Raw genomic sequence first — 25027 nt, forward strand, 5'->3', positions numbered from 1 at the left:
GGGTATAGGCCTGGCTCAAAGTTGGCTTCAAGAGACATCATGAAAGGAGTAAAGGAATGAGTTCCAAAGGCGCCCTGTCCTCCGTACACGGAGAGGTCAGAAGAGACTGGCCTCTTGAATTAATTGAACCTCTTCTCTCTTTACCCTGGCTCAGTGCCCTGCCCCTATGATTAAATCCCCTAATAGAATCGGCCTTGGCTAAGCACCACACACAAATCCCTCAGCATTAAGTGGCGGAAAGGCTTCCAAGTGCTTAGAGAAGAAGGAAACCGGCTTCGGAGATGTTCATCTGCTGCTGAGCGCTGACTACCTGGGAGAACTGGTGGATGTTTATGTTAAAACCAGTCAGGTGCTCGGCACTCCACTAGCCCTTGGCACTGGGGATAAACGTTCAATTAACATTTGCTGATCACTTTCTATGTGTCAGTCACAGTTCTCTGGGGGAGGAATTATGATTATCACTCTCGTTTTACAGATTAAAAAATGGGCCCAAGGTCACATAGCTAGTGAGCGCTCCAAAATTATCCTTCTCTAGTTTCTGCACCCTTTCTCCTCCTAATCCTTCCTCTTAGTCTTCAGTACACCCATTCTAGAATAAATGTCCTCCTCCATCCCACCTCACCTTCTATCCACTTTCAACTTCCTTCTCTTCGTCAGAAGTCAACAGCCTCACTTTCCCCCACCATGAGCTGTATCCCTCTTCTCTGCACCCTGGATGAAGGGTGACGTTCACCCAATTCCTCTGCACAGTGAGAGAAGGCTCTTTCCCACCAGCAGTTTGATGCTATCCTCCCATCTTTGCAGGAATATCCACAGTATCAATTATCCTTCTTTCCCTTTATAATTTTCCACTAAATTGGATCCTTTCTATTAGCTTTAAAAAAATTGGTAGAAATGCCTAACATGAGACCAACAATCTTAACAGATTGTTAAGTGTATAACACAGTATCATCCACAGGCACAATGTGGCAAGGCGGATCTTTAAAACGTATTTATCTTGCATAACTGAAACTTTATCCCCATTGATTACCAATTCCCTATTCCCCCTTCACCTAGTCCCAGGCAACCACCATCCTATTTTCTGCTTCTATGAGTTAGACTGTCTTAAATCCCTCATGTAAGTGGAATCCTGCAGCATTTGACCCTTTGTAACTGGCTTATTTCAGTTAGCAAAATGTCCTACCGGTTCATCCATGGTATTGCAAATAGCAGGGTTTCCTCCTTTCCTAATGTGGAACAACATTGCACTTGATTGATACACCACATTTTCTTTATGCATTCACCCATCAGTGGATATTTGGGTTGCTTCCATATTTTGGTTGTTGTGACTAATGCAGCAATGAACATGGGGGTGCAGATGTCTCTTCGAGATACTGATTTCAGGGGCTTCCAACACAAGAACCTTTGGGGGTACATTTAAACCATATCAAAACCAGAGCAGAGTTCCTTATATACTTTAAAAATTTATATCTTATCAGATAAAATAGTTTGTAAATATTTTCTCCCAGTCTGTAGGTTTTTTTCTACTTTATTTCTTTTGCTGTGCAAATGCTTTTTAGTTTGATATAGTCCCCTTATCTGTTTTGCTTTTGTATCCTGTGCTTTTCATATCCATAAGATCATTGCCAAGACTAACATGCTTCCTCTAATATTCTTTTGGAAGTTTTAGGCCTTACTTTTAAGTCTGGGAATTTTGAGTTCATTTTTGTATGTGGTGTAAGATGAGGGTCCAATTTCATTCTTTTGCGTGTGGATATAATTTTCCCAACACAACTTATTGAACAGACATTCCTTTTCACATGGTGTATTCTTGGCAATCTTGTTGAAGATTAGTTGACCATATAACATGGATTTATTTCTGGGCTCTTTATTTGTTCTGCCTTTATGTCATTCCATATTGCCTTTTTTTTTTTTTTTTGGTACTGGGGATTGAACTCAGGAGCACTCAATCACTGAGCCACATTTCCAGCCCTCTTTTATATTTTATTTAGAGACAGGGTCTCACTGAGTTGCTTAGTGCCTCACCATTGCTGAAGCTGACTTTGAACTCACAATCCTCCTGCCTCAGCCTCCCCAGTCTGGGATTACAAGTATGCACCACTGTGCCCAGCTCCATACTGTTTTAATTAGTGTAATTAGTAAAACATTTTGATTTAAGGATGCCTGATGCCTCCAACTTTGTTCTTCAAGATTGCTTTGGCTATTTATGGTTCATTGTTGTTCCATATGAATTTTAGAATTGTATTTTGTATTTCTGCAAAAATATGCCCCTAGGATTTTGATAGGGATTTGCATTAAATCTGCATATTTCTTTGGAGAGTATGGACATTTTAACTAAAGTCCTCCAATCTATGAACACAGGATGTCTTCCCATTTGTGATGTTTCAAATGTCTTTCATTAATGTTTTATAGTTTTCAGTGTGCAAGACTTTAACTTCCTTAGCTAAGTTTATTTTATTCCTAAAGTACTTTATGCTTTTTGGTGCTATTGTAAATGGGAAGTTTCCCTGATTTCTATATCAAATACTTTGTTATTGATATACAGAAATGCAACTGGTTTGGGTTAATTTTGTATCCCACATCTTTATGGAATTCATTTATTAATGAAACATTTCTGTGGAGTCTTTAGGGGTTTTTTTGTATATACCATGTCATCTGCAAAAAGGGACAGTTTTAGTCCTTCCTCTCCTGGCATTGAGGTTTACACTTTCTTTCCTATTTGGATGTCTTTTTTTTTTCCTTGCCTAATGGCTCTGGCTAGAACTTAGTAGTGTGTTGAAGAGAAGTGGAAAGAGTCGGCATCCTTGCCTTTTTCCTGGTCTAAGAGGAAAAGCATTCATTTTTTTTCCCACCATTTATTATGTTTGTTGTGGGTTTCCACTGGATTTTAAATGTGCTCAATTCTGATTAACAGAAAAAAAACCACCCACTCTCACACCTAAACCTCTGGAAAGACTAAGTTACATGTGCAGCCTCCATGTTCTTACCTTCTACTTTCCCTTCCACCAGTTACCTCTGGCCCTTCATGCCACTGGAGTTCTTGCTTAAACGGCAGATGCTCTCCACATTTCTGAAGCAATGGGCCTTTTTAGGTCCTCATCTTCATTGGCTTCTGTGCAGCACCTGTGCTGTCTCTTCTGTTCTAGAAACACTGTGCTCTTGGCTGTCATGACATTTGCACCTCTTGGTTTTCCTCCTCCTCTCAGGTTCATCTTTCTCAGTCTCCTTTGAGGATCACTCTCCTCCTGGTATTGAGGTTCCACATCACGTCTTCATTTCTAAGCCTGTCCTCTCCCCTTATGCAGCCCCACCCCTGCTGAGGCTTCAATTACCCTGGATGTTGGTGACTCACAGAGCCACAGCTCCTGCCTAGACCTCTCCTCTGAACTCCTGCCTGAATATGCACTTGCTGTCTTGCCTTCCATTGAGATAGTTCAAAGTCTTCTCAAGGACATCATGGCTGAGATTTAACTCATGAGGTTTGCCTTAAAGCTGATTCTTCCCCAGTGTTTCCTGACTCAGAGAATGGTACCCCCATCCCCTGGTACAAAGCTGGAAGCTGAGGATGCATTCTCAACAACCTTCTCCGTCTCTTCTCACATCAAACCATTGCTTCCTCTCCAATCTGCCTTCTAGAACCTCTCAAGTCTATTTTCCCCCATTACAAATGTCCCAGTCTAAAAACTGTCACCTTTTACCCAGTCTACTTCAAGAATTTGCCAACAGGTTTTCCCTGGATCATCTCCTCAAATACACTGTCTGACTAAAATAGCAAGAATGATCTTTTTGAGTAGACATTCTGACTATGTTACCCTCCTGCTTATTTATGGACTACCCAACAAAATCCTTAATGTGACTTAGACTCTGCATTTTCTGGTCCCTTCCTACCTCTTCTGCTCATCTGTTATGACTGCCCCTCTTACTCACCCAGATCCACTGGTCTTTAGCGTCTCAGAATGCCACGTTTTCCCAAGCCATGGCCTTTGTCCATTCCTGGAACATTCTCTCTGAACTTCCAAGCCCCCCTCCCTCCTTAGCTCCTACTCATTTTCCAACTTTCAGCTCAATCCCCACTTCCTCCAATGATTTCCCAGCGCCTTCCTGAATGATCTATCAAACATTTGCAATGCCATGAGCCTCGCTATATAGCCTTTATCACAGTGTCACCTTACATTTATTTGGTGACAACTCTGTTTCCCCTGAATAACTTTAAGATTCATAAGAGCTGGGGCACTGTCTTCCTCCCTCCCACCAACATCATATCCCCAGGGACACTCAATAAATACCTGTTAATATCTTAAAATGCAATGCTCACTTTTCAGCCCATCCCTATCTATTCTGGCCTCTCTGCTCAGCTGCAACTGTCCTTGCTAAAGTCATCAACAACCTTCAAACTGCCAAAACTGTGCTTCCTTGGAGCCCTGGTGTTCTACCAGCTGGTCTAAGGGTTTCCTGCACTAAAATAGACTCCTGGTTATCTTTCCCTTATTCATAGGGGGAAAAAAGTGAGCTGACAGAATATTTGTAATTTAAAGCTTTTGTTTTGTAGTGTTTCCTTAACAGTGGGGATGTGTAGTAGAAGATGCTCTCTAATATACATATCAAATTGTATTTTCAGCCATGTTAATATGTCATTATTTCATGGCTTCTCCAAAGAACACTTTGATTTCCACGGGTTTTGTAACACAAACAAGTTTTTGATATCCACTGGCCAAATGCGAAGAAATAATTCTAGTTATTCAGTTTGTTCTCTTAGTAGTATGATATGGTTTACTATGTTACTTATTAATTTTAGCAACCAACGCTTATTGATCACATTGTGTCTTCCCACAGCCCTTTGTCCCCACTTCTACCCAGGCAGTCCTACCTTCTATTCTCTCTTCTGTGCACTGTGGGGTCCCTAGACGGTATGGGGACCATGGCTTCTCCTTTTCTCTCTCTCTTCATAGTCAGCCCAGAACTTGGGCCAGACGCATGAATGGTATTTGATGAATGAACAGGCGAGTAAAATGGTGGTTACAACTTCATCCATTGCCAGCGCTCTTGCTCCTGAGCTCTGTGTCCTCCACATATCTAAAATGCCACCAGTTGTTAACCTGATATGAACTTATAGTTTTATAGGTCTGTGGGCTTCACCTCTAATATCTAACCCATCATCAAGCCCTGTTGAACTTGCCACCAAAGATTTTTAGTTATTGACTCTTTTATGGGGATGGAAATGTGAACAGTTTTACCCTTTAACTACTTAAAAATGTCATGTGTTGGTCTGGGGACATATCTCAGTGGTAGACCACTTGCTTTGCATGAGAGAAGCCCTAACACCACCATAACAGAAGCAAGGCCATGTGTTGTCTGTGGCGGAAGATGGATAAGTGATGACGTTATTACCATCAGCATATCTTCAGATACTCCGAACTCTGTCCTAGCTCTGAGCCTTTGCCCAAGCTGCTCTCTCAGCTCTGCCTTTTCTCCTGAGCTTGTCTATCAAAATCATACCTAACTGGCGAGGCCCAGTTCAAAACCCAGCTCCTCAGCTTCCGAGTCATGTTCGCCGCTCCACACCTGGTGGCTTGTTCCTTGTACCTCTACAAGGATGACACAGCCTGCTTGTTCTTCTCCCACAGTGCCTTGCAGGAGCTGAAGCCTGGGGACTATGCCTTGTTCAACTCTGTCTTCCCAGTATCTTGAAAAATGATCTTTTCTGAATTCAAGTGGGTAAACTGCTCGCCCACTACCAGTGTGCTAGGAAACACCTTTTTTCTCCCTTAAGGTTGACTTTCCCTCCCTCCCTCCCTCTCTTCCTTCTTCCCTCCCTCCCTCCTCTCTTCCCCCCCTCTCCGCTTTCCCCTTTTCCTCTCACCCCTTCTCTCTTTTCTTCTTTCTCAATAGTGGGCTGTCTGGCTTCCCCTCCTGGCTGGGTTATGGCAGTCTTGGCTGAGAATCCAGATCAGCTCCCCCACCAACCCCACAGGGCAACAGTAGCACATAATAAAAGCAGTTGCTTCGTGTGCTCTAGAAATTATTTGGGGGAAATTTCAAGCTGTTTCTCTCTGAGGCGGAATGGGAGCCAGAGGTGAGTCCTGGCCCGGGAGCTGCGAGCTGCGTGGGAGGAGACAGTGTGCAGAGTGGGGCTCTCAGCTCTCAGACTGTTCTTTCCAAAAAGCAGACTCCCAGCCCAGGTCCAGAGCCCTGGAGCACCTCTGCTGACCTTTCTCTTGGGTGCAGACGCAGGGCTTCACAAGCCACCTTCACAGCCTTCCACAGGACTAGTATCTGGACCAAAGCAATTACCATCTCTCCCCCTCCCCCATTCCCCAGGGAATAATGCACACATTCAAACTGGGCTCCAGCCCTGATGTATGCACAGGGATAGAAGAGAAATCTAAACCAAGGACAATGACTGCTTTGTCCCTGAACTGTGCTTGTACAAACCTGCGTACACTGCAGACTCCACTTCATCTATCAAAGCATGTAAGGTGCAGCCACACGCTATTATAACCCAAATGGGCTCTATGCACACCCACGGAATGCTACTTACTGTACGGTTCTTGCAGGTTTGGGTGCAGAGAACAGGAAGTCAGCTGGGGCTCTCATACATCCAAGAGTTTACACAACACAGGAGAGGCAGAGTGCTCCGCAGAGTGACTGGAACGTGGAAAGTTCTCTATATAGGCTTCCCACCAAAGGATGCTAGAGGACCCAGCTTGTGGCTGGAAGAGTCTTTCTTCCACTGCTTCTGTTATTCAGAAACCTGCCCCACCTGAAGGAAAAGGCTGCATCTATTACTCACCGGCCATCCTGCATTCACTGGCTTCCAGACTGGGTAATGAGTGAAAGGAACCTCTTGAAGACAGGGGAACTAATCTGGGCATCTGTACTAATGGGAGTAACCAAAGGGGAATTTAGGGACACACTGATTGATGAATTTTCTTACTCTTCGGGGACAATACAACCCTAGACTCCAGCATAATTTTCAAATCTTTTCTTTCCCCTGTTTCTTCCTCTGTTTTTTGAGAGCCAAATGCAACAGCAGAACTAGACCTCCTCCATATCTTCTGCCCTAGTGATGTCCAGTCACATAATCCTCTTGCTCACAATCCTATCCAGCTATCGACACCTTTCCCTGAATAGGGGAACAGCATGTAAGGTGCAGCCACACGCTATTATAACCCAAATGGGCTCTATGCACACCCACGGGATGCTACTTACTGTATGGTTCTTGCAGGTTTGGGTGCAGAGAACAGGAAGTCAGCTGGGGCTCTCACACATCCAAGAGTTTACACAACACAGGAGAGACAGAGTAGTTTCTACTTATTCACACTTTTCTAGGCTAGATGACACCTCCTGTCTACCCAGCTCAGAGAGCCTGCCATCCAAAGACACCTCTTCTCTCAGTCTTCCATGAACAAGTCTGCAAGTTTCAAAGGAACTCTGGATGACTCCAATCTTATGGGCCCTGTGTGGTCTCAAAATCCTTTTGCTTATAATCCCAAGGGAACCTCTCAGGCAACATGAAGGAAGTACAGGGTGATACCCCACATGGTTCAGCTGGAGAAGTGTTGAAGAGAATGTGTCAGGTGCAGGGCAGAGTCAGCCGCATGACCAGCATGCGTGCGAGAATGGCTTCCCACAGCAGAGAAAGAGGATTTTTAAACGGTAGTATATTCACAGGGTTCAAAGTTCAGAAGGTACAAAAGGGTTTAAGGTTCACCCTCCCTGAAGGCAATGGATATTATTTGGTTTTGTGTCTACAGTTATCCTCCTCCTTCCTAACATGAAAAGTAACATAGTATGAACATTTTATACATCTTATTTTTTCCCTCTAGCCATCTATCTGGAAAATGTTCCCCATCGGTTATATAGTAAACTTCCCAGTTCTTTTTCCTATGGATAAATAAAGTAGTATTTGACTATTTAGAAGTACCACGACATATTTAACAACTGCCTCTCTGATGAGCATATAGATTATTCTTTCATGGCTCAGACAATGCTATAATGGGCAGTGTATCCTCATGCCTGTCTGCAGGTATAACAGCAAGTTAAATTTCTAAAAATGGAATTATGGGGCTGTGGCTGTGGCTCAGAGGTAGAGTGCTTGGCTACCATGTGTGAGGCACTGGGTTCAATCCTCAGCACCACATAAAATTAAAATTAAGATATTGTGTCCACCTATAACTAAAAAATAAATATTTTTTTTAAAAAATTGAATCACTGGATCATATGGCATAGGCATTTCTAATCTGAACAGGTGTTTCCAAAATGCCCTCCAAACAAGTTACACCATAAGAAAGTGCCTGTTTTTCTAAAACCCATCAAAAGTTCAGCAATCTTTTAATTGTTTGATAATTGAAAGGTAAGCATGAATGTTATTGTAGTTTGTTCTTTACATATCAAAGCAAAGGAAGAGCATCCAGTTTTCCCAGGCCAACATTTTCCCTTAAGTCTATTGGGGTCACAAATATCTCTTGGGTCTACAGATGACAGTCTTTACTCATGATGGTTCTGAATTTTCAGCTACTATATGTGTCTGTTTTTAATGGGAGGAGTATGGCCCCACAGAAGGAACAGGAACACTGAAACCAAAGAGATTGGGGCTTTATGAACTTGACAAGTTATTTGGCCTCCCCCAAACTCAGTGTTTTCACACAAAAAAAATGGGGATAATACCAATTTGGCAAAGCCTTACATCTGGCACACATAAGGTACTTAACAATGATACTTAATAGATGATGGCAGCTTTCATTAGTGTTAACAATTACCAGGTCAGATTCAAACCTCGGGGCACTTTTCACAAATGACAGAACTTGAAATTGCCCAGTCATGACCAAATGGCTCTTTTCTTAAATGGCCATTCCGAGGATTCCCAACTCTTCCTCTGATCCACCTGAGCCTTCTTCCACTGTTTAAAACAGTTCACTAAAATCCCTCTGGGGCCTCTGGGTGAGGTGCTGGCTGTTCCTGGGCCAGGCTCTCCGGTTGCCAGATGATGTTTGTACACAGACTGAGACAGTGCTCACTTCCAATTACTGATGGACAAGCCAGAGATAAAACAGATCCTTGGGCAAAGCATGAGGGCCTTTTCTCAGCAGCACACAGTCCATGTTGCCTTGCCCCTCCACAACACCATTTCTAGTGGGGTCACTGAAGGCAGATGTCCAGTTTGGGCAGGAATGCCAGGGATGCCCACAAGGAGGGTTTCTATCCACACATGTGACGCTCCCACATCTTGGAGGACTTCAGAGCTTTCCCATCTAGGCATGGCCCTGCCTCATTTCACCCCCCAGGATGGTGGAAATTATAGCCATGCTCCTTAAGTAAGTGGGGAACTGTGAGGAGGGGGCGGCTGCTGATTTGCCTGATGTCACAGATGAACCATCATAGTCCTATTTAGTTTCTCTCCACATGCCAACCTGACCCCGTCTGGATATGGTGGTTTAGATCCTGTCCGCCTGGGAGCTGAACCTCTGGAGAGAAGGCTGAGAAACTGCAACTGTTTTCCAAGAATGTACCTTTGTGCTTTCTTCCCTTTAGTCTACCTCTGCCAGTTTGAAGAAAGAAGGTGGGATGGGGATGTCTGTTGTCTCTGAGTTCTTCATTAGTACAAAAAGGAAGCCCCACTGAACCTCAGGCAAAGTGAACACTGAGATCTGAAGTCCCCCATCACTGTCGCACAGTATAAAACAGGTCTGGCTCAGGCGCTGAGACTGAGCAGGCACAGGTTCCCGCTGCACAGACATCAATCCCTGACAGTTACACTGCAGTCTCCCTAGAATCAGCCCCCTAGGGGGCTCTTGAGAACTACCCACCCCAACCCGCGTTCTCCAGCTGGACCGATGGTGGGCTGAGCCAGGGTCAATAACCTTGCAGACTGGAAAAGACCCGAGAATGTACCTCAACTGACTAGCCGTTGTGTATCCACACCTCGGCCACATCAAACTTGCTAGGAAGCTCCAGCTTCCAGGGCTCTACAATTTTCATTGTAGCAGCAAAAAGGAACCCAATGGTGTGTCAGAAAAACACGGGTGGTGTATACAGCCCAAGGGCGTTGGCCGACGGGAACAGATCTTACCCCTGCCCTTCTTTGCTGCCTTCTGAGTCCCAGAGACACGAAGTCACCCTTCCAGAAGGCCTTCCGGAGTGCCGCCCCCACGCTGGCCAGTCTGCGGTGTGAGGGACCCGAACCCCAGAATGCAGCCCTTATCCCGCCACTGCTTTCTGCTGGTCCCTGGTTTCTCTACTTGGGCGCGCCCTGCGCTCCCGGGTGGGGGTGCAGGAGGCCGGCTCCGGGGCTCCAGAGCAAGTTGACAGTACCCCGAGGGAGAGTCGTGTTTCTCTTCCCCTCAGGAGCGGGGTCGGTGCCCGGCTGTCCAGGACCCGATTCGCCGGCAGAGAAACCTGTCCCCACCACGCCATGCCGCTCGGCGGCCTCCCTCGGGCCGCGGAAGCAGCCGGGCCCTCGCTATTTAGTAAAACTTCAGGAAAAATCACCAGCAGCCGAGCCCGGGTCGCAGGGCTGCGTGGAGTCGCGCACCAACCCCGACCCACAGACCGACGGCTCCCGCACCCACTCCCCCAGGTCCCAGCCCCAGTGCCCGCGCCCGGGAGATCCCGCGGAGCGTCCACGGTGGTCGCGGGCGCCAGGGCGCAGCAGCGCTCCCTGGGCTCTGGTGGGGGTGGGGTCAGTGTGGGGACAAACGGCTTCGGTGCGGCCCGGGGACAGGGACCCAGCGAATCCGACCCAGAGGAGGGGGCGCCACCATCCACCACCGTCCAGAGGCCGGGGACGCCCCCCGCCCGGGCGCGCCCCTCTGGCCAGCCGCCCGGAGAGGGGGGGGGGAGGGCCGAGCGCCCACCGGGCTCACGCGATCGGGCGGCCTCTCGGGCACGGTGGCGACCTCAGAGGGAGGCGGCCTCGGAGCGCACTTACCTGGATGTCGAGGCGCCCTCGAAAGTGCTCCTCGGCCGGGCACATCCGCGTGCGGAGCCCGGCGCCCGGCGGGGAGCTCGGCCGCCCGGCGCCCCGCCCCGTCTCCTGCGCGCGGGAGGGCTCGCCCGGTTACCGCCGACCGCCGCTCCCGCGCCCGGCTCCCACGGGGTCTGCGCACGTCCTCACGGGCGCCGGCGGCAGGGGAGGCCCACGTGAGGCATCTCTGCCCTCGCCGGCGCTCCGAGTGCTGGCCCTGCACCGAGCCGAGGACCTCATGGCTCCTCCAGGTGCAGAGGCTGGGGGGTTGGGGGAGGGCAGGTGCGACCTGATTGGCGCTGGCCCGAGTCCTGGGAGAATCTCCAACGGCAGAGACGAATTGCACCCGGCGCAGGGAAGGGGCGTAGCCGGTCAGCTGTGCCTTCCAAGCACTCTCCCCTGGGCTCCGCTGCCTTTGTGCCTAGGGCAGCCGGTACCGGGGAGTCCAGTACCGAAAATCCCGAGACAACGAGAATCTTAGGGACCAGAGTGTGTCGCTGTCCACTGGAAAGACTGACTGGAGATCCCGCGGAGCCCACAGGCGCATCTGTTTCCCTATCTCCAGACTGCACTGGTCCCTGGAAGTCCAGTGACGGGGAAATGCCCTTGAGGTGGATGGGGTGCTCGTGTTGGGGCAGAACCTGAGTCAGTGTGAGGTGGTTGCAATGGCCAGATGGCAGGAAGAGGCCGGGAAGGAGAAGCAACGCCCCAACCCAAGGAGAAAAGTTAGTGGTGCTCAGCAGTTCTCATCGAAAGTCTCCCTCTTTGTTGTTTTAAAACTCTGTGCTGTACCCCAAGTACAAGTTCTGGTATCAGTAAATCCGAAGGTCTGTTGAGCGAACATAACTGGTTGGGATGGAGGGAAACTGACCCGTTTTAGCACTTCCAAAGCATCTCAATCTGGAACTTTACCTGTTGTGCCTTATCTTTCTCCTGAGCCTCTGTGTCCAGCGTCGGTTGGACTGAAGACAGGGAGAGATGGGGACAGTTAAGTCAGCTTAAGTCTGAGCTGCCTCAGATGTTCTCCTTTTCGTACCCAGGATGGTCCAGGGGATTCAAGTCATCGGTGGTGGTGGTATCAATATGAAAACAAATCTATCAAACATGAAAAGCCATGGGCCCTCAGCCCATGTCCAACTCATAAAGAAGTGGGGTAAGAAATGTAGCACCCCAGCAAACTTCATTATTCCTAGCTCATTACTTGAAAACGGAAACAAAACACATCGAGGGCAAGCTGCCCACCAGTCATTCCAGCAGGTCGGCCTGCTGTTTCAACACTCCACGTTCTTTTTTTTTTTTTTTTTCCTCTCTTACTTCACAGGTTTTAATTATTGAGCTCAGATTTTCATGTGCTGCCTTTTCTTGGCATAGTTGAATTTTACACCTACATTTCTCTCTTCTCATCTTACAGGAAAACAATGAAATTAAGGGCATGTGATTTTGTTATAAATTATTAGAGAAAAGTGAAGACACAACATAAATGTACAGCCTAACAAATCATCAAAAACCAAACGCCTGGGTCATTACCACCCAAATTAATGCCATCCCCCCAGAACCCCCTCTCCACAACTTGCTCCCTTTCTGAAGTCCTTCCTCAAAGTAATTACTATCCTGACTATGGTGATTATTTCCTCATGCATCTTTAGAATTTTATGAATTTTAAATACACTTCTAAACACTGTGGTTTAGTTTTGCTTGCTTTTGAATGTTCTACAAATTCTGTCTATTTGTCTGGCCATTACACTTGGTTGTGTTTATGGAAGCCAGTCACTTTTGTCACATACAATTGTAATTCCTTCATTCACTGATACTTAATATTCATGTGTACGAACATGTCGAGATTTAGTTGCAATTTATTTATGCCTTCTAGTACTATAGATATTTGGGGGTGTTTCCAGTTTGGAATATACAAATAATGCTGCTAAAACATTTTTATGTACATCTCTTGACATATAAGTGCAAAATTATATGGGTATATATACCTGAGGGTGGAATTGCTGGACTATAGGGTATCCTTACTAAAGTTTTGTTAGAGAATGCCAGATTATTTTCCAGAGTGCTCATAAATTTTACCATTTCCATCAGATGTATGGTCATCCCATTAAGAATCCCCTCAGTGCCCTTTTGTAGCTACCCTACTTTCCATCTTCACCTCTCTCCATCCTTCACTTCTAGAAACTACTTACTGTATCTGTTTGCATTTCCAATTTTTTGTTATTTCAAGATTGTTAAAAAAAATTAAGTCATTCTACATGTAACATTTTGGATTTTTTCCCCTCTAGGCATAATCTCTGGAAATTCATCCAGGTTATTGCATGTATCAGTATTTCATTTCTTTTTTATTATTGAGTAATTCTCCATGATATGAATGTACCACAGCTTGTTTAACCATTCACCCATCTAAGGTCATATGGGGACTTAGTTTGCACTACTCAAATAAAGTTGCCATCAACATTCAAATACAAATTTTGTATTTGAATGAACATCCAGTTTGGGGGATAAATGCCCAAACATGCAATTTGCTAGATTGTATAGTAGTTAAATACGTTGTTTTTTTTTTTTTTTTTAAAGAGACTGCCAACCTGTTTTCCAAAATCGCCATACCATTTTATACTCCCATTAGTAACATATGAGTGAGCCCAACTTTTCCACATTCTTGCCAATATTTGATGAGTTGGACATGTACATATACTGGGAAATCACCCCAATCTAGGTGACTCACATATCTGTCACCTATAAAAGTTTCCTTATGCCTCTTTTTTTGGGGGGGAGAGGGGTTGTTAGAATGCTTTACATGAGAACTTCTTAATTTTTTTTACCTTTATTTTATTTATTTATTTTTATGTGGTGCTGAGGATCCAACCCAGTGCCTCATATGTACAAGGCAAGTGCTCCACCACTGAGCTACAATCCCAGCCCTAGAACTTCTTAAAATTTTAGTGCACAATACAGTATTGTTAACTGTAGGCACTGTGTCATACATATCTTTAGCTTATTCATCTCACATAATTGAAACTTTATTGAGCAATAATAACATTCCAGCCAGGTGCGCTGGCACATGATTATGACCCCAACAACTCAGGAGGCTGAGGCAGGAGATCTCAAGTTTAAGTCCAGCCTGGACAATTTAGCAAGACCTCATATCTCTCTCTCTCTCTCTCTCTCTCTCTCTCTCTCTCTCTCTCTCTCTCACACACACACACACACACACACACAAATAAATAAATAAATAAAAGGGCTGAAGACATAGCTCAGTAGTAGAGCACCCCAAGTTCAATTCTCAGTATTGCAAAACAAAGAAATGAATTCATCAAGAAGTGTTTTCTCTTTTTCCATTGTCTTGGAAGAGTTTGTGAAGGGTTGGTTTTAGTTCTTTAAAAGTTGGTAGAATTTATCAGGGAAGCTGTCGGGTCTGAGTTTACTTTGTGAATAGTTCCTTAATTACTAATCTCTTTGCTTTTTATAGGTCTGTTCAGATTTTATTTTATTTTCTTGAGTCAGTTTCAGTAGATTGTGTCTTTCTAGAAATGTGTCCGTTTCATGTAGGTTTTTCAGTTTGGGGGGCATACAATTGTTCTTAATATTCCTTTATAATCTTCTTTATTTCTATAAGGTTGGTAGTGATTACTGTATTTTTATTCCTCACCTTATTAACTAATTTAAGTCATCTCTCTTTTTTCTTGATCAGTCTAGCTAAAAGCTGATCTTTTTCTTTCTGTTTTAAATATTTATTTAGTTGTAGATGAACACAGTATCTTTCATTATTTTTATGTGGTGCTGAGGATCACTCATGCAAGGCAAGCACTTGACCACTAAGCTATAGCCCCAGCCACAAGGCTGATCTTTTTCAAAAAACAGTTTTTAGTTTTGTTGATTTTCTACTGTTTTTCTATTTTCTGTTGTATTTATTTCCACTATAAATTATTATTATTATTATTATTATCATCATTATTTTGTCTTGCTTTGGTTTAATTTGAACTTTCTCCTCTTGTTTCTAAGTTGAAAGTTTGGCTAATTGATTTAAGATCATCCTTTAAAAAAAAAAGAAAGAAAGCCAGACCTGGTGGTGCCTGCTTATAATCCTCCCCACCCAACAACTCAGGAGGTTATGGCAGGAATATCAAAGGTTAGAGTCCAGCCTCAGCAATTTAGTGAGACTCTGTCTCAAAAATAGAATACAAAAGGGCTGTGGATATAGTTCAGTGGTAAAGCACCTCTGAGTTCAATCCCCAGTACAGGGGGAAAAAAGGCATTTGCAGTTATAAATTTCTCCCTGAGCCCCGCTTTTACTATATTTCATAAGTTTGGGATTTGTTTATTTTGGGTACCAGGGATTAAACCAGGGCCATGTGCACATTAGACAAGCATCCTGCCCTGAGCCACATCCCTAGCCCTTTTCATTTTGTTTTGAGACAGGTTCTTGGTAAATTTGTTCTCAGGCTGGCCTTGAATTTGTAATCCTCCTGCCTCAGCCTCCCTAGTAACTGGGATCATAGGTGTGTACCATCATCCCTAACATGGGGGTTTGGTTTGTTTTGTTTTCATTTCCATTTATCCCAAAATATTTTCCATGTGATTTCTCCCTTGTTCCATTAGTTATTCAGGAGTATGTTGATTTCTTCATATTTGTGAATTTTTCAAATTCATTTCTGTTATTACCTAATTTAATTTCATGCTTTCTATAATATCAGATCTACTGAGGCTTATTTTATGGCCTAATATGTGATGTATCATGGAGAATGTTCCATGTGCACTAAAGAATGTGTATGATGCTGTTGGTGGGTAGTGTGCTCTGTATGTGTGAGTTGAGTTCAGTTGTTTATGATACTCTTCAGTTTTCTGTACCCATGTGATCTTCTGTTCTCTTCAGTTATTCTGACTTCTATTGTTTGATTTTCTGTTTCTCCATTCAGTTCTGCCACTTTTTGCTTCATTTATTTTGGAGCTATTCATGCAATTTTCACATGTGAATATGCATGAAACAGTTTTACCATTAATCATGAATTTTCAGAAGGATTTTTGTATATATTCTTTACCACAGAAGGGAACTTTTTTACCTGATAGGTTGTTTAATGGTTTTGCCTTCCTCCCAGTTTAGTTTCTGTGCCATTCTGCAATATAACTTTGTTCTCCCATGAAGAAGTGGGTCTCTTTATTTATAATTGAACCTGGCTTCCCTGGGCACTGACAGAATATGGTAGAAGTGATGTTGTGTGAGTTCCAAAGCCTTCCAAAGCCTGTCCTTGGCTTCTTGGAGTCCTGCGCATACCCTGATATGAGGAGACCCAGGGTGAAAGACCCTGCAGAGAAAGAGCACTGTCTTGGCCATAGGCTGTTCATTAAAAGTGAGATCCTACATGAGCCCACACCCAAGTACCAGTCCTGCTCCACTTCTGTTCACCCTGTTCTAGAGTGTAGCTCCTCTGCCGTTCTCAAAGCAGGGGTGATTTAGCAGCATCCAACCCTTAGGTGAGCCATGGACTTCAATTTTGATCTCTAGCCAGGATTAGCAAATATCCCTGGTGACTGCAATGCTAAACTCATCTTTTCTGATCTCTCTTCTCTTGGGGCTTAAACTAGTAATTCCATGTTAACTGATTAACTCTTGGATGCTTTTAATATTTTAAATTATACTTGATATTCTTTTTTGGTTATCTTGAGCTATCTGTCAGGAGAATGGGTCTGAACTACTTAATCTGCTATAAACAAAAGCAAAAAATCCCCAGTGCAAATGGGCATCAGGTGTTGTTGTTTTAATCTGTAAGGATTTGTTTTGGATGATAGCTTTTTTTTGGGGGGGGGGAGGGCTAAACATCTATTGAACTACATTACAAAATGTAATTATCTGTATATCTTGCTTTCTTAAATTTATTCTAGCAAAATAAAGTCATTAAATTTTTTTTATTGGCTTTCATTACAAAATCAAAGGACTCTTCAGGAAGGGGCTACCTTACTCGATAGGAGTGGGATAAAACTCAAACCTCAATCTCATCTCTTTGGGCAGTAGAAACTGCTGTCCCTTATTTGAGGCTCTTCCTTTTTTCCAAGACAGTCTTATGTTGTCAATGTAACAATATAATAGGGAGTAAAATCTTTTTACTTGATGGGTACTTCTGGTGGAAGCTTCCTGAGTTACTGTAATGACTGAATTTATGTGTCGTCCCGTCCCCCGCCCCACCTCCCAGAGTTTAAATGTTGGAATCCTAACCCATAGATGAGGATATTAGGAGGTGGGACCTTTGGAGGGGACTAGGTCATGAGGTGGAGCCCTCCTCCTGAGGATTAGAGACCCCAGGAGGCTTGTTCATCCCTTCCAGTTCTCCAGACTGTGAGAAACAAGAAAGCATTGTGAACCAGCCAGTGGCTTTCACCACTGAACCTGTGGCTTCTTCATTTAGGACTTTGCAGACTAGAGAACTGGGAGAAGCAAGCTTCTTTTCTTTCTTTATCATCCAGTTTATGGTATTGTTATAGCAGCCCGAACAAACTCGCACAGATATCAAAGAGAAATATTAGTTTCTCGCACTGTCCAACTCTACTCTCTGGTGTTCAAGCCACATATGAAATGAGCTGGGATTCAAGTTTTCTGGAGATGTCAAATGCTGTTCAATCAGTGGTTAGTACCACAGTTTTCTCTAGAGGGGAGCCAGATTATAAAGCATAGCACAGTACTTTTTCTCCCATAGAGGCCTGCAATCTCTTATTCACAATTTGAATTTCAAAAATCCTAGAAGGCTAATATTTTTAAAAGATCTCATTTGAGTACAAAACCTGAGCTGAACTGAGCTGATCTGATTGGGTGGCAAAATTTAAATTTTTGTTAAGAAAGTGGGCTTTGTAAGACATCATCTTACTTGATGTCAACATTTATTTTGCTGCAAAACAATAATATGTTTTATTCTGCTCCAACCTCTACTGGGGTGTGTAATGCTAATCAACAGGAAATGCCTTGTATTACCTTTCTAGAACTTGGTGGGGAGCGGGGGAGTTGATTTTCAAAAACTGTTGTCCATGAGGCAAGAGGAAGCCTTTGTTGCTCTTGGGATATGAGGAACAAAGAGGGTGAGAGGAGGCCAGTGGACATGGGTATGAGGGAAAAGATTGATTGATAATTGATAACCTCTGGTATGAGGTTATCAGTTATCTAGGGAGAAGGATTGTGCTACCTCTGTGAAGGTCTGAAATTCATCTTGTATTTAAATTTACTTAGTTTCACTTTTTCTTCTATAATTTCCTCCCTGTCCTAGTCTCTCTAATATAAGTGAACCATCTTTCCTCTCTTGAGACAAAATCATGTATTTCATAGTCATTGCTTGGAAATCACAAAATTACTTAAATGCATTTGAAATAATCATAGTATAGAAATAGTATAGTCAATAGTGAAATGAACTATTTGAAATTTACAATCTGACAAAACTGGGTTGGAGTCCTTTTTCAGCCAGAGTGACCCTGGGAAAGTTACTTCTCTTTCTTAGTTTTAGTGCCTCAGCTATAAAATGAGAACTAAATACTCCCTGACTCTTAAGGTGGTGGCTATGAGGAGTGCTTAGCCCAGTACCTTGAATGTAGTTCACATGCAATAAATGGTAGCTCTAAAAATTCTAAGAGTCGCCAGGTCCCCGATTCCTCTGTGTTTCATGTCATTCCTGGTCTTGCATCCCTTTTCACTTTCACACTGTAGGTGGGATTTCTGAGCAGGTCTCTGTCCACATTCTTTTCTCTGGCTCTGGTCACCTGCCCTTGTCATCAGGACTAGCTGATATACAAGAGTAAACAATCACTTATGACCAGCTGCCCTTGAATATTACTCACTAAAGACCAATACTGCCAGATCTCATCACTTGGGCCACCGAAGCAAGAGGATTCCTGGTGTTCAGGAATTTGGGGTCCACCTTGGCAATGTAGCAAGGCCACATCTCAAAACAACAAGAACTACAAAATCAACAAAACCCAATATGTTGAAAAGTAAAACCATCATGAACTACTTTCTGATGATTGAGTTAATGTTACGGACACAGCAAATTGATGGTAAAGTATGTGTGGCTATGTGGGGACATCATGTCAGTGCCCACACTGGACAAAACACCACCCAGGACCAAAAAGCTTCAGGGAATCTATTTCCATATAAAGCAAAGTTGACATTTAATTTCCATTTTGGCACGAGCCACCAGAAGATATTTAAGGATGAATGAGTTCTGGAACAGAAAAGTCACAGAAGAGCTATAGGGTAATTCAGTAAATGAAGAACAAGCAATTTCTTATGCAGATTTGTAAGCCCCTTAAATGGTTCCTACAACTGTTGTGAAAGTAAATCAAAGGAGAATGATTTAAAGAAATAGCATTAGTTGACTTTGGTCTGCTCTTTAGCCACCTCAAATAGGCAATTCGTTGACATATTTATTTTTCTCAACACAACATCATATTCAGCAACTAATTCACATGGTTGGGATCTTTGGTCTATGAGAACTGATATTATTAGCCCATTTTATACAGGAGGATAAAGTGTAAGGTGGTTAATTTGAGATTATGCAAAAAGTTCTAAATAGACCTCTTTGTTGTGGGCACTGTGATCTCTCTTTGATGTCAGGGATGCAATATTTGCCCTTTACACCCTTTACCAATGCAACATAATAGCATATCTATAAACAGGTGAATGGGCAAAAGGGAGAGAATTTTTTTTTTTTTTTAACCAATGAGCCAACTGCATGATGATGGATAGGCATACTGAAGGGAGCATCCTAAAACCTGTTTGAGCAGTGCCTAGTTTGATGGAATGGCCCGAATCCAAGCATTATTTATTCATCCTGAAGTGGGCGCCTTGAGTCAATAGTTTCTTCCTGTCCCTTACTGCAAGTTTTAGTTTAAAATCCACCACATAAATTGTTGTCTTATATTTCATGACTTTAGAGCCGACTGCCCTGTTCCCCCTACAAATTTCTTTCCAGTTGCTTTCAGTGCTGAAATCACCATCTAGAGAAGAACCATAAATCCTTGTACTTGGTTCAGTTTTGCCAGCTGAGGGCGTCAGAAATTATTTGCTCCCTGTTGTCTGGGACAGTGACTGCTTCTTCAGTCCTTAGTTGGATGCTTCACAGCCAAGCTCACATTTGTGGCTTTTCAAGGCCTGTTACCTCATAAATCCATGTCCCTTCTCTCTTCCCAGGTTTTTTCTGTCCAAACTTGTCTTCAGCCTCCACACAGAATACATTTGTCCCACTGATTAGGCACCTGATTCTAGAAAAATCTTTGCTTCAGCCTGACAAAGGAAGCACAAGTAACTATTTCAAAAAATCAGTGTCAAGTTGGTGATCATTAAAACTCATCATAGGCACCAAAACATGACTTGCTGTTTTGTGAATTTATTTAAATTCCAAGTTAAATAAAAGATGTTAAGTAAATAAACTAAATTCCATACTAGATATGTAGCTTGGCAAAGAAACTTGCATCATGTAAATTTTGAGCTTTTCTAAATAAAAAGCCTTTACTTCAACAATGAAGCTGTGGCAACACAATAGTAAGGATCAACAATGTGGTCTTGACTTTTTTGTTGTTTTTCCGACCAGCACTTATTTATTTATTTATTTACTTACTTACTTCCCTGCCCCCTCCCTTTTTTGCAGTGCTGGGGATCCAACCCAGAGTCTTGTGCTTGCTCGGCAATTGTTCTCTCTGAGCGATACCCCCAACCCCCAGCAAGGAGCTTGATATTCCATCTATTTATTGTTATTCATGTAATTTTCAAGAGTTGCTAAATGCAAACCAGGGCTTTTTTTTTTTTAACCACAAGAAAAGAGTTTTAAGAAAAAAGCTCTTTTACACAAAAGAGTGCTCTTTTACATACAACAAAATTTTTAAGAAAAGAGCAGGTGCACACACACACACACACACACACACACACACACACTTTCTGGCTTTAGATCTGGAACCGGAACCGTGCAGCTGAGCACTTGATACTTCTGCTGAGGAGATGGAGGTGTGAACTTCAGCTAGAGAATCCAGCATCCCTTCAGATCCTGTAGAGCTGGTTTCTACTTTGTATCAAATGCGGGAAAGGGGAGTCACTCGGGTAGAAAGTCACTGCCAAGAGTCCACGTGTTGCCTGGGCCAGGGGTGCTGGCTGTCCAGCAGTTGCCTCAGCCACCTGGGATCCCGGGGTTGATCTGAGTGACTTTGCTTACTTGGGTGGGGTGGGGTCGCCTCCTCCCGCAGCGTTCTGCGTTCCCACACAGAGGAGCTCCATTGCTGAGTCTTGCTCCTCTGCTGTTTTGAAATCACTGTGTGGACACCAGCACGTGGCGCGCTCCGAGGGCTGCCGCTAATGGCAGTGCCTGCAGGTGGGAGGGTGAATGCCCAGGTAACCCGGGAAAGGTGATGGGGTGCCAGGGGAGTGAGTCAGGACCAGGCTCTTTGCCTACCCAATCCCTCCTCCTTCCCGATCACCAATCCCAAACACCGCCCTGGTTTCAGGGCGGGAGGATGGGAGGCCAGGCCCCCAAGGTAGGAGGCTGATGCGCAAACCTCCTAATGGAGCTTGACAGCGGCAGGATTAAAAGCACTAGAGCAGCTCCCGACGCCGCGCGGGAGGGCGCAGGCACCCTGGCCATGCCATTCTCCTGCGATGGGCGCTTTCTTTCAGAGAGCTGAACCATAAAGACGAACCTTTTCATAGAAACAGAGGTTGAGAAAAACGGCGATAAAAGGGCTTCGGAGATTAGGAAACGAGGACAGAAGTAAACTGTGCTGCGATATTTCTAGGGCCCAGGAGCGGGGCTTGCTGCACAGCAAATCCCTTTTGGGAAGCAGAGATTATCAGTGCGCAAAGGCCCGCAGGACGCGTGCAGTATCGCTACTGTGCTGGCTGGATTCCTCTGTGAAACCAGGCCACTTTGAAACAGCTGCTGACTTATTCTCCAGGACAAATAGCAAGTGCTACCGGCGAGGAGGAGCCCTCTCCCACTGACTCAGCTTGGTGACTGTCTCTCCTTTGACGTTCTCATCATGGTACTTCCTGGGCCTAGTTTGGCACTGGATTACGGTTGCTTTACTAAACAATTGCACTTGGGTATTATTTCTTGCCTCCCAGGGTGAAACTGTAAGATCTTCGAGTGTAAGCAATCCTTAAGAACGATTTTAAAGTATTCACGGTCTGTACTATACACTCAACTGAGGGGAACTCAGAAAAGCTTAAGGAGCTCACAAGGACAGTTGGCCAAATCAGACACAAACACCAGAAGGACATGGCAATGCAAAATGATAATTGATTGAAGTCACAAACACATTGGGACATATGACAGACAGACACCAAATTGCTTTGGAAAGGGAGACTGTGCTGGAGAGACAAGGGAGGGCTTTGAGATACAACCCCAAGAAGAGCTTCAAGGTGCTGCCTTTCAGCTGGCAGGAAGGGAACTCAGACCCTGTTGCTTCAAGATAAGAAGGAATGTTCTCTTTCCAGAACAGCGGCTAACCAACTGGGTACAGACTGAAAAGTGGCCCATGTGCCAGGGCTTGAAATGACAGTGACTTAAGGACAAAACCGTCCAGCCCTCTGTGAAGGCTAGGGTGGCTTACCTTTGTTGTGGTTTATCCACAGAGCATCACTGTTTAATCCCTGTAGCCAATCTGTGGCCATTTAAGTGCTTGTAAGTAGTGACAGCTGAGGAAACGTCTATTTGGCAGACATTTAGCAAACAAAAGACCAAATACCAAACAAATCACACACCCACAAACACCACCTCCCAAATTGTCATAGGAAATGCCAGCAAACCTGCCTGGAGACAAGAGTCCTGTTCCCACCTCTGTACTGTGATGGAGCTGAAGGTGGGACCAAGGTGGCACAGGGGAGGGACAGCATCAGTGCCTGGTATCTGGTACTGGCACAAACGAGCTGCCATCCGACATCATCCTACCAGCACCAAATACACTCCGACAGGCCACTTAAAACAAAAGCCCTTCCATTTACAATTCCTGGGAAAGAAACTTTCAGCTGTGCTCACCAGAGATATAATCATTCCTAACTGTGGGTAACTCTCAGGCACCCTGTACGTTCCCAGGACTTGAATAAGACCATCCTAGTTTGAATATATTTTTAGGTAAAAATGAATTTAAAATAGAGGTGGAAAGGTCAAGGGATAGGAAATAAATACAAACAGCTGAATGCTCAATCTGCTACAGGCACCGGACCCTGCACTTGATACACACCGTTCCCCTGTGCCATTGGTTCCAGTGGCTGGCCACTGAAAACCCAGTGACCGCCATAGTTTTGTGCCTACTCACAGCAAAATCTCTGCAGTGAGAGGCCTAAGTTCTCCCACCCTATAATCAAGTTCCTATCCCTAGACACCTCCCTTAAGGTCACCATCCACCTTCACGTTGGCAAATCTTGCACACACATCACTACATATTCCTCCATGCTTAGTATTTTGGTGGCATTGGACAGTTGGTCATGTCCTCCTTGAATGCTTCTCTTCTGTATGCCTTCAGAACATCACACAGCTGCTCAGTGCAAGATTGCATCAGTGGCTTCATGGGCCTTTAGATTAATAACCCAACTCCCTGCTGTTATCGAGAAAACCTGGTATTGTGTAGTTTTGCCCACCACCACACACTTCTGTGTCCTGCCACCTCTGGTGATCACTTCATGGTAGCCACCCAAGCCTTCTTTCTTCCTCAAACAAGCCAATCTCAGGGCCTTTGCACCTGCTGTTTGCCCTATCTGGAAAGCTCTTCTTCCACTTCACCATAGGGTGGGTTTCTTCTTAGTCTTCAGACCTCTGTTCAAGTTAATGTCGATTCCTGGAGTGGTCTTTTCTGATCATTCTATCTAAATTGCCCCCTTACCACTGGTATGATTTGAATGTGTCCCCCCAAAAGTTCATATGTTGGAATCCTAATTCCCAATGCAGTGGTATTGAAGGTGGTGACCGGGTCATGGGAGCGATGTCTTAGTCCATTGTCCTAATGAATGGATCAATATCTCTATCATAGGGCTGGGTTGGTTTCTTTGACTATGGTTATTATGGCGTGAACTTTATTTTTACCTCTCCTGCATGTGTTCACTTGCCCACCTACCACATTATGATGTAGCACGAGGCCCTTGCCAGATGTGACAGCCTGGTCTAGGACTTCTGGCCTCCTGAACCATGAGCCAAATAAACTTCTTTCCTAATAAATTATCCAGTCTGAGGTATTCTGTGACAGCAACAGAAAGTGGACTAACACATCACTCCCTACAGTCATAGTCTCCACATGCCTGTTTCCTTCTGAAGACTCCATACCTTTAAAATTTGTGACCCATATGTTCATTTGTGTGTCTCCTCTACTAGAACAGACCGTAAGCTGCATGGCCATAGGGACTTGCCTGGGTTTATTGCATATCCCCAGTACCTAATTCTCAGCACATAAAAGCTCAAAAATTACGAGTAAGATGAACATGGATTGCTTAAACCCTGTTTATGTTGAGAAGGCTGAGGTTCAGAGACCACCCAGTCCTAAGTTTTTGAGCCAGGAATCAATTCCAGGTATTCCAAGCCCATACTCTTAAAACCACATTTAGTGTTTCATAGCAATCCTGTGACCAAACTTCAGTTACTTCCTCAAAGAGTCACATTTATTTATAAGATTTAACAGAAGTGATTTTTTTTTTTAAATAAAGAAAATAAATTTATTGAACTCACAGTTTTGGAGGCTGAAAGTCCAAGATCAGGCAGTCCCTCTGGCTTGGGCTCTGCTGAGGGGCCAATGGTGACCACATCATGGCAGGAGCCTGGAGGGGGGAAGAGGTCCTGTGGCAAGGCTGGGTGCCTGAGGGTGATTCAAGGGTTGGGCTGGCCTTTACCACAACTGGCTCCAGGAGACCAGCTTCCCTTCCAAGGCCAGTCACCTAAGGACATGCCCCTAGGCCCCACCTCTTAAAGGTCTCACCATCTCCCACATTGTCACATGGGAACTGAGCCTCTAACACAGGAACTTTGGGGGCACAAATCACATTTAACAAATGATTTTTAAGGTTCACCTGGTTCAATGATCCTCCTTCATTCAGGCCACAAACAGGGCCCTTGTATG

General features: G+C 44.3%; 1 protein-coding gene across 2 annotated transcripts in view; it reads right to left on the bottom strand.

Moving 5' to 3' along the window:
- Window positions 1-24767, bottom strand: part of LOC143412257 (protein FAM163A) — a 79817-nt gene extending 55050 nt beyond the window's left edge. Inside the window, exon 1 of one of the 2 annotated variants that reach the window (XM_076873130.2) lies at window positions 24640-24767. The gene's annotated coding sequence lies outside the window, so the exon portion shown is untranslated. Of the gene's footprint in view, window positions 1-10927; window positions 11010-24639 lie in introns of those variants that run through there. The other variant, XM_076873131.2, reaches the window with a different exon arrangement.
- Between the last annotated feature and the right edge of the window lie 260 nt (window positions 24768-25027).

This window comes from Callospermophilus lateralis, chromosome 13 (assembly GCF_048772815.1).
Source record: "Callospermophilus lateralis isolate mCalLat2 chromosome 13, mCalLat2.hap1, whole genome shotgun sequence".
Taxonomy (NCBI): Eukaryota; Metazoa; Chordata; class Mammalia; order Rodentia; family Sciuridae; genus Callospermophilus; species Callospermophilus lateralis.